The 10,213-nt window shown below is 43.1% G+C and overlaps 1 pseudogene; it reads right to left on the minus strand.

Moving 5' to 3' along the window:
- Positions 1-404: 404 nt before the first annotated feature.
- LOC123612845 (large ribosomal subunit protein uL13-like) lies at positions 405-2,879 on the minus strand (annotated as a pseudogene).
- Positions 2,880-10,213: the final 7,334 nt, after the last annotated feature.

The raw sequence follows: 10,213 nt of genomic DNA on the forward strand, positions 1-10,213 counted from the left end.
TGAAGTCACCTCAGGCTAGCTCCCAGAACCTCTTCATGGTGGTCCAAAAAGGGAGGTATGAGACAAGGAGATTCCAGGGCTTTCTTAAACTACACACGACCTTTGTAGCCTTTGCAAAGATGTAGGAAGGACTCTGGCTTCTAGATCAACATAGTTTTGAAGAAGCATTTCGGTCTGGCTTAAACAGAGGCCTGTTGGGCCTCGGATAAGGGGCCTTCCAGCTGGCCCGCTCAAGAAAGGTATCATTAAGGAGGAAGCCTTCAAGCCAGACCCTAAAAGATGGGAAGGTTTTCAACAGGTGAAAACGGGGACTGAAAAGGGAACACAAGATAGACAGAAAAGGACTTTTCTCGGAAGAAAAAAAAACAAAAACAAAAAACTGCAAAGAAGTTTGCTAAGGGATGGACACATCTGAGTTGCCACAGATACTCAGAGAATAAAGTCAGAACTTAAAAGGAAAATCCTGCTCGTGCCCGGCCCTAAGCCTCTGTGCTCTCAAAGAGCTTCCCCAGGAAATGTCTCCAAACCCGGATGCTCTTGAATTGAAGCAAGAGGAGCACCCCCCGAACCCTGCTTCTCAGAGGGCCCCACCTTTACAAACGTATTCTTAAGCCTTTAATGTATTTATGCACAAAATAGCACTTTCTACTTCATCGTCTGATTATGAAAGTAATGCAGTGAATTACGGAACTTTTTTATCCTTTGAGGAATAAACGACCAGTCTTTATCAGGCTCAGACACGAAGCGGAGGGTCCTGAGGACGTCTGTGTTTGTGTCAGTTCTCTTCTCCCCCTTCTTTTCAGCCTGTTTCTGTAGCCTCATGAGCCGTTCTTCCTTCCTGTAACCGATCTTGCCCTTCTCCTTCCTCTTCTCTTCCAGGGGGCTGTCAGTGCCAACCCTGTGAGCCAGGCACCCCGGGGGGCAAACGTTCACTCGGGCTTCACACGCAAGCCCGGAGGGCAGCAGGAGCCACCCTTTGCTTTTTCTTGTCATAGGGCTAGAGGGTCCCATCAAACACCTTGAGGTGCTCAGGGTGGCCTGGTATCACTTGGTCCTGGGGACAGACTGCCATGCACCATCCAAAAGATGCAGCTGGGGCTCCGGAAGTGGTTATGGCTGCAGGATGGGTTGGCGTTCATCCTCCTGCAGAGGAGAGTTTGCAAGGTACTTTAACTTGTTTCTGTAGAAATCACCGGAAATGTTGACGCCCTCACAGCGCATGACCACCACTTCCCAGCCCAGCAGTACCTGGTTGACCATGATGGGTGTCCAGCTGCCCAGGGAGATGGCCGGGGCCATCCAGCACCAGGACCTGACCCTCTGCTACCACCTGGGAAAGTAAAGCATTTTAATACAGAAAAATTATAAAGAAGAAAAGAAAGGCTTGGCAAAAACATGAAGATGAATTTATTAAAAATCACCCAGTCTTCTAGTCACAGCTTTGGCATAAGCAGCCTGTAACTCTAAATGTCCACTTCCCCATGGTCAACCCCACCCAGCCTCAGGAAATGTTTCTCCACATCTCTTGCCCCACATTCTTGAAACAAGAGGTGGCAGTTTCCAAATGCCCAGAAAGTTTCTCATTGTATCACTGCTGACATCAGAGGCAGAGGCTTCAAAAGGTGAGGAGGATTGAGAACTGAAGTACTTAAAAAAAGAGAGAAGACAGATTAATTTAAGAAATCCCTTCTCTGCGATAGTATGAACATAACAGATTCCTGCGTGATGAAATACCATTTTCAGGTAGTGTTGAGGGTCCACTATCTGTTTTTCTTCACATTGTATCTAATTCATGCCTCTAGAGGTACTCACAGATTTGTACAGCTTTTGCAAGAATTGCCCTTGACAGCTAAGAAACATTTTTGCAATATTAACAATTCATATGACTTGAATTTGTAAACATATCCCTCTACATCTAATGTGCATGATGCATGATACCAGTTCTTTATTGTTGGCAACTAAATAAGTATTAAAGGCTAGACCTGTGAATAGTTTTAGTTTTATAGATTTCTTTTCTGATTTTATACATTTAGTCAAACCTTTACAACATTAAATTACAAATCAGCTTTATTTAAATGATTTTGACTAAAAATATTGATATTAACCAATTTGTATCTTACTCTCCATTTTAAGAGGATTTTGAATACTTTAGAAAACAACTTACTCAATTATATTAAAAGAATTTAAAATTTGATCTTGATTTACTGTTTTTGATCAAATGTATTCAAGTTTTGTACCCTGTGAACACAATCACATTTTATTTTTAATGTGGCAGAGTTACACCAGGCCTACCACCTGTTTTTGGTTTGTAAATAAAGGTTTATTGGAACATCACGCATCATTCACATGTTGTCTACAGCTGCTTTCATGTTAGAGTGGCAGGGTTGAGTAATTTTCACAGAAACCAAATGACACACAAAACCTGAAATTTTTGCTGTCTAATTCTCCATAGAAAAAGTTTTCCAGCTTCTACTTTGAACATTCACTCTCACACCAGCACAAATTATGTGAACATCTTTAATATGTCAACATAATCTTGCTGAAATGAATAGCAAAAATTTTTTATGGTAAACATATATAAATCTTATACATTGTGTATGCCTTTATTTTATTACTCATCCAAACATCCCAGGCTACTCAACAGAACACCCAGACGTGTGCAATAATAATTAGATTTAGTCATCTTAACAGTCTGCCAACTTCTAGTCGTATAAAAGTTGCCGAGGTTTTCCCTTACTTTTCAATTTTGTAGGAAGATGTATTATTCGATATGAGGTATGTTTACTCTTGCCCCAGGCCCTGCAGAGCCTTGGGCAGGCCTGCCAGCATCTGCTGTGAACTGTGTCCAGGTGCTGCTGCACTGAGGGCTGGGTCTGCATGCTGGGGCTTGGGAGATGGACCCTGTGCCTCTGAAGGGAGTTTTAATGGAGGGCACAGTCCCAGCCCTGCTTCGGGATGGGTGGCCACTAGGACGTTTGGACATACACAGTGCCTTCTGGGTCTCCTCTCCCTTCTGCAACAGATTGAATGGGACCAGCTTTGACCCTAGAAGCCCATGTGAGCTTCCAGGCCAGGTGTGTGGGAGGTTTGGCCTCTGGAGGAACTCCCGAGGGATCGTCAGCACAGAGACGGCTCTCCCGCCCACAGCGGCAGATCTGCGTTCCCTCCAACACCTGTGGTCTCTGGCCACTGTCCGGACTCTGCTCTGCCTGCTCCAGCAGGACCTCCGTGCCAGCGAGAGCCAGTGCTGCTTGTGGTGGCTGCAGCTCTGAATGTCAGGCCAGAGCTTAGGACCCATCCTTCTCTGCTGCTGGGAGTGGCAACCGTTCACAAAATGTCGGCAAACCTTTCCTTCACTTCCTTGCCAGATTTAAGCAAATAAAAATCCAGGATGCCCAGTTAAATTGGAATTTCAGATAAACAACAAATCCTGTTTCTGTATAAATATGACCCGTGCAATAATAATGCATAATGTGATATAAATATCTTGTGCAATAATATTGCATATGATATGAGGGTGCCCTGTGTGTCCCTGCTCAGACAAGAAGTGGGGCATTTAAGGGGGAGGGTATGGCTCAGTAGTAGAGCACGTGCCTAGTGTGCACAAGGTCCTGGGTTCAATCCCCAGTACCCCCACTAAATAAACAAATAAATAAATAAGTAAACCTAGTTACTCCCCCAAAAGACAAACAAAAACAAGAAGTGGGGCATTTAAGAACTGAGGTCTTTAAGAATCTTTGCTGTGGGAATGAGTTGGGAGTTCAAGATTTACTAATACTAACTACTATGTATAAAATAAACAGCAAATTTCTTCTGTAGAGCACAGGGAACTTTTTCGATATCTGGTAGTGACCTATAATGAAAAAGAATATGAAAACCAATATATGTATGTACATGGATGAATGAAACATTATGCTGTACACCAGAAAATTTTGACACAAAATTGTAAACTGACTATACTTCAATGTAAAGGAATGCAAGAAAAAGAAAAAGAAAAGAAAAGAAAAAAAGAATCATTGCTCTTTCCCTGCTGAGGAGAATTTGGAGGCCGGGTGTTTTAGATGCTAGAGACACAGACAAGGTGGAGGTTGGTGGCCTGGCCCAGAGAGATGAACTTTGATTTATTGTTGGAACCTGTGAATTTTGAGGTTTTATCCATTATCACCTCATCACCTAGACTCCCTTGACACTTACATCATTGAAGACCCTGCCCAGACCCCACTCTGGCTCCTTCCCCTTCCACTGTGCTCCTCTGGTGTTGTAGAAACCCGTCTCTTACAATGCTTAATAAAAGCCTGCCTAGTTATTTCTCTCCCTCTAACCAGGGCAAAGAGCCATGTTTTATTTGACTTGTGACCACAGGACCTCACACAGTAAGTACTTCAGCGTGTGTTGAATGAATAAATGGCCAAGAATTTCCCGAGTTCAGAGCCAGGAGTTATCTTCATATTCTCCTTGGTCTCGCCAAGGACGTTACCTCTCCAGCTTTTATCTCTGCTATTTTGTAAATAAAGGACCACCTCCCTTTACAGGTCTGTAATCTTGGGAAATTCAATTACACGTAGCTGTGTTATCTATATAGTGACTGGTAACCTCTTCTGAGCACGAGATTGTGGGTGACGACATTCATTCTTAGTCACAAATTAAAAGAGAAACATGACAATGACATTTCCACTGTGAAAGAGAAGGTCACTGGCATTCAGAAGCCCTAATTGCAAGGCTGTGTTTGCATCCTAACTGTCTGTACTTCCTCGCGATGTCATTGCCACTGATGCAGAAAGTCTGGGTCCATAGTCCATTTAGAGGAAAAAAGAAATGATTATTTCCCTAAACATTTTCTCTCTCTAGATCAGTGATTCTCACCAGGGGGTGGGAAGGGTGCATATCAGAATCTCAGAATGGGTGGAACGTAGAAAATATTTTTATTTTATTTTAAAAAACTCATTTCCTAATACAAAATGCAGAGATTCAAGTGGGACACTAGGCTGACAGGCATATGGGGAACATGGAAGGAGGAAGCATTCAGAAGAAGCTGAGGGACCAAGACGGTGCTTGGCACACATTTGTATGCACATTTGGTACCAACTGTGCTACCATTCCTATTGCAAACACAGAGTAAGTGCTCTCTGTTTTAAGGCGAGTATAGGTTTTTATTTTAGAGTTCTTCCAATTCCAGAAAGAGGGGGCTTTGATGAGTGAAGGAAGAGGAGGAGGCTGAGCAAGACAATCCTATTTGGAAGTTTGGCTGTGAAGGGGAAGATGAGCTGGAGAATGGAAGGCAAAGGAGCACTGGGGGTTTTATTTCTTTGTTTTAAAATGGGAGAGACTTGAGCATATTTACAAGGCTGATAGGAAAATCCAGTTGAGCAGTTGAGGTGGGAGAAACAGGAGAGAAGGGCCAATGGATAGAGATGATGGATCGTGGATAGAGGGAGATCTCTGGGCAGGTAGGAGGGGATGGGAACCTGGACTACCGGCCATCAAGGTGATGGGGGGGTGGGAGGTGGGAGAGAAGAAAACAACTACATTATTTGCCTATTTTTGTGACTCTCTGCATGCCAGTGCCATATTTCTACAAACTTCTTCAGTTCCATACTGAAGTTCGTGGGTGGCCCAAGAAATATTCCCTTGGTCAAATTTAGAAACTATTACCCTGCTCTGGGGTGAGGCTAACTTTTGCAAAAATTAAAAAAAAGAAAAAGCCTAACTGGCAATTGAGCTTGTTTTGTTAGGAATATAGAATCGAAGCCCTGAAGACATTGAATCTGAAATATACAGGCTCAAGATATCAAGCTTGTTTGTTCCTTTAAGCGTTTATAACAAGACTCACTTCTAGATTCTTCCCGTTGATATTGAAATGGATTTCATTTTCTCATTTTGATGATGCTCTAAAGGACAAGGGTTTTGAGATTGGCTTCCAAGAGAAACAAATTCCAGCCCCATCCAGTCCAGCTGCGGGATAAATTCAGGCTAACTTTTCCTCGTGTCAGGGGTACACCCAAATTTCCTTTGGGAAACGCCGGGGGAAATCTCTTCCTTCCTGATATCCAGTCTTTGCCAGGAAAAAAATCTCAAGAAGGGTTTAAGTGAACACAAGTTTGAATCAGTTACATGAGAAGATATTTAGAAAAGCACATTGGAGAATTTAGGGGTAAAGTAGTTCCCAGTTTATCACAAAGAGGAGCACCTAGCTGTATGCCATCATAGGATTTCCATCAATGTACATTTGCCAAGGTGATTTGTCTGCACCTCTGGCTGTGTAAACCAAGCAGTGGTGGACTTAACTTTGAAAATGCTGTGCCTTCCCGGCTGCATAAGATGAAAGGCCTTCATGGCAAGCTGTGTACTCCGTGCTTATATTGATAACCACCTGAATAAGGTTAAAAAAAACATGGATTTTTTTTAAAGAACAAAATACATTTGTTCTCAACAAATTGCCAGTGTTTCATTTGTTTTCAGCCACGATGTTTATATTAGGATAAACCCTCTAATGGCCCTAGAGGAAGCATGAGATGTGTATGTTTATCAAAGGAGAATAGAGAAGAGGTGAGAAAGACTGCTGAAAATGAAAAAAAATGGTGCTGAAAAGACTCTGGTGGAGGGGTAAGGAGGAGCTGTCTGCAGAGGCTCTGCCATGCTGACAGCACCCTATTCAATTCAAATTCCCGACTTAGTTGGAGGGTATGGAGCATTTCCTTCTGGGGAGATGAAAGTCAAACATATCATTTGAGGACCTGGATGAACAGACAACTGGTCAACAATGGATAGCGTTTGGGTAACATTTACCACATGTGGGCACTATTGTAAGTACTTTATGTATAGTAACTTATGTATTCCTCACAACAACTCTATTAAAAACGTATTATTATCATTCCCATTTTATAGAGACGCAACCAATACACCAAGTGTAATGGCCTGAATTGTGTCGATCCCCCAAATTCATAGGTTGAAGCCATAATCCCCAATGGGACTGTATTTGGAGGTAATGAAGCTTATATGAGGTCATAAGAATGGGGCACCACTCCAATATGGCATCCTTATAAGAGGAGGAGAGTGTACAGTGTGATGATTATATATATATATATATATACACACACACATACATACATATCCTGGGAAAAGAGTCACTCCGTTAACACACCACTTCATATACTTTATTTTTTTTTTTGGTGAGAGAAGCCTAGTTCTTTGTCAATACTGTGGAACTACTGCACCGTCTCTGGCCTTGCTAACACCAGACTTTTTATGTGAATAAAAGTATCTTTCTTGCTTAAGCCACTGTTTTTGGGTTATTGGTGACCTGCAGCTGAAAGTACTTCCATCTGACACACTGCTTCTACTTGGAGATTGTGTAGTTACCTGCTTTATGGCCTGCTTCTCCCTCTGTGCACAATCCCTGAGCCAGGGCACTGGAGCTGGGGACAGGGGACAATCGTAAGCTTTTTGCTGAGTGACACCCCCACTGCAGGGGCTGAGCTCTCAGCTGTTGTGGGGGGTCGAAGAGGGAGGGGGGAGCTAAGAAAAATTATTCTGGCATTTGTTAAAACAGTAAGGAAGACTTTAATCAGGATTATCACAATAGGTGTCATGTGTCACTAAGTTCCAAATACAGTAGGAACAAGTGGGGATTTATAGAGCCAAGGAGCAGGTTGGTGTGGACATAGGATGGTGGATGAAAAATTACTAAAAGGGGACATCAAGGGTGGGGGAGTTCTTGCTAGACGGACCAGTTGATGAGGGTAGGCCAGAGTGATCAGACGTCAAGGAGAGGGAAATTCTCTCTAAACCGATTTGGCAGGATTCTTGCTACTACTAGGCTCTTGAGGTCAGGCCCAAGGATGAGGCCTAGTCAAGAAGAGAGTCTCCTAGTGGAGACTGACTACAGTCTGGTCGATCAGAGTCTTTGTCAGTGGGGAGCAGCCCGGGGTCCCCCTGGCTTGCCATTCCCGGCGTGGAACGACCCTTTCACAAGCCCGGGCACAGGTGATAGGGCCCAGTATTCCCAACACGCCACATCTGAGGACGAGCCTCTGCTCCATGAATAGGGGTTGGGGGGAAGAATGGAGCTCCCACCTCTTGACTACACTCGGGATTTTGCCTCAGCAACAGCCGGCTGCGGGCAGGGTGAGAAAAGCTGTTGTTCTTCTCCTCCCAGGAAGAAAACCCTCTGGGGGGGTGTTCCTGGCTGCATCCTGCTGTGTCTGAGCTGGGACTGGACAGAGGGACCCACCTCGGTTCAAGCATCAAACACTCTGAACTTTCTTACCAAGTTTTTACAGATGTCCTTGAATACATGTTTCTTGGTGCATTTTTTATCCATAGGACCATTTTCAGAGTTCTTAAATGGTTGTTTTAAAAATGGTTTTCACGTTTTGCTGGGAAGCCCTTCCCTTCAGTGGAGCCCCTCATGCTGTCATGCCAGAAGCCAGTCTTAGAACTGTTTCTTTCAAGGCCCAGGGCTGGCAAAGTCGTTCAAGAAGGCTCAGGATAAAGGACAATGTGTATTAGATTCTAAGCGGTGATTTTATTCACTCAAGAAAAGTAAAACTTTGAAATAATACAAAATGATGATTATGTGACTAACAATCCTGTAACGTGGGAGGTTAACGTGTAAACAACTGTTAAGGGTGTGATTTTTTTTTTCTTCAAGTATCCAGTAGAGAAGAGAACGCAAATGTTATGGTTTAATCGCCTGCAGAGATTAATGGTTTTATTTTTAAATTAGAAACCTCATTTCAGAATATCCCCACTAATTATATGAAACCTAGTCCTTCTAATTCTGTTTTTTCCAGCTGTCATTCTGCCAGCTCCTTCATTAATGAGTTAAGTAAAACTTAAACTCATGTCCACTACAAATGAGAATTGTTTTTAACAATTTAAGAATTTTGCACTCAAACCTCAATTCTCTTTTTCCTGCACAAACAGCACAGGCCTCAGTCAATAAGATGAAAGAATAGACAGCTTTTCTGGGAGTCTGGCTCCTAAGGTCCTCATGTTTCTTAGCAGGGTCATGAGCTCCTAAGGAAAAAATGTGTGCTATGGATTGTGTGCCCTCAAAATTCTCATGTTGAAGCCCTAACACCCCAGTACCTCAGAATATGACTATATTTGGAGATAAAGCCTTTAAAGAGGTGATTGAGGTAAAATGAAGTCAGATAGGTGGGTCCTAATCCAGTATGACTGGTTGTCCATATGGGAGATTAGGACACACACAGAGAAGAAACCAAACCTGCTGACACCCTTGTTCTCAGACAGCTAACTTCGAGAAGTTTGAGGAAATAAATTTCTGCTTTTTAAGCTACCCCATTTGTGGTCCTTTGCTGTGGCAGCTCTAGCAAACGAATACATTGTGCAAGGGGATATTTTGGCTTCCTTGGGGTTGATCATATCTGGGAAATCTATGCTTTTGGGGGTCATCATGGAAGAAGTTATGGATACCCCCAAAAATGTATAGTTCAGAGGCAATAGTTTCAGTAAGGGTAGGGACCTGTGAATACATACACCTCTGAAAGATAGATGTGCAATTGGAGTTTGTCACCGAACTCCCAAAGCCCTGAAGCGGAGCAGAGGGTAGGGGTTTTGGTAGGTTGAGGCAGGGCCCCCATTTCCTTCTGTTTTGACTCAGCAACCTGTTTATTTCAGTGATCAGCTGGCAGCTTGGCTTAGACAAGGTGTTGGTCTATCAACAGACCAGTTTGCTGCCTACAAAGTCACCAGAAGTACCAGGGTTCTATCTGTCATGGTCTCAGTAGTTTTATTTCAAGGGTGAAGGATAGGGACTGTCAAGGGAAAAAAATTGGGAGCTGGCTCCACCAGATGCTCCTACCAGCTGTAAGGAATTGGCAAATCTTTATTTATTCACTGTATTTATTAATCTACTGTACACTGGTCTCTGCATGAGGGCTTTGTTTAAGGAGACTCTGCTTGCTTAGGGAATACGGGTTACCGCTAGAAGCCAGTGATGTCTCAAGTCTTTATGACTTTCTTTGTGAGAATTTAAACTAGTCTAGAAGTGAGCTAACTTGTCATATGCCAACCACACGGGCTAACAGTTAATTCTGTAGCTCTAAGAACTATATTTTTGAAAAACAAAACAAAACTGGAAGCATGAACTGAAAATACAGATCTTATGCCTGTTCTGGCAAATCTGGGGCTGATAGCCACTGTTCTTAAACCATATAGGGAGATGTTTAAAAACACTAGATGTCAGTGA

Source organism: Camelus bactrianus, chromosome 4 (genome assembly GCF_048773025.1).
Source record: "Camelus bactrianus isolate YW-2024 breed Bactrian camel chromosome 4, ASM4877302v1, whole genome shotgun sequence".
Classification (NCBI taxonomy): domain Eukaryota; kingdom Metazoa; phylum Chordata; class Mammalia; order Artiodactyla; family Camelidae; genus Camelus; species Camelus bactrianus.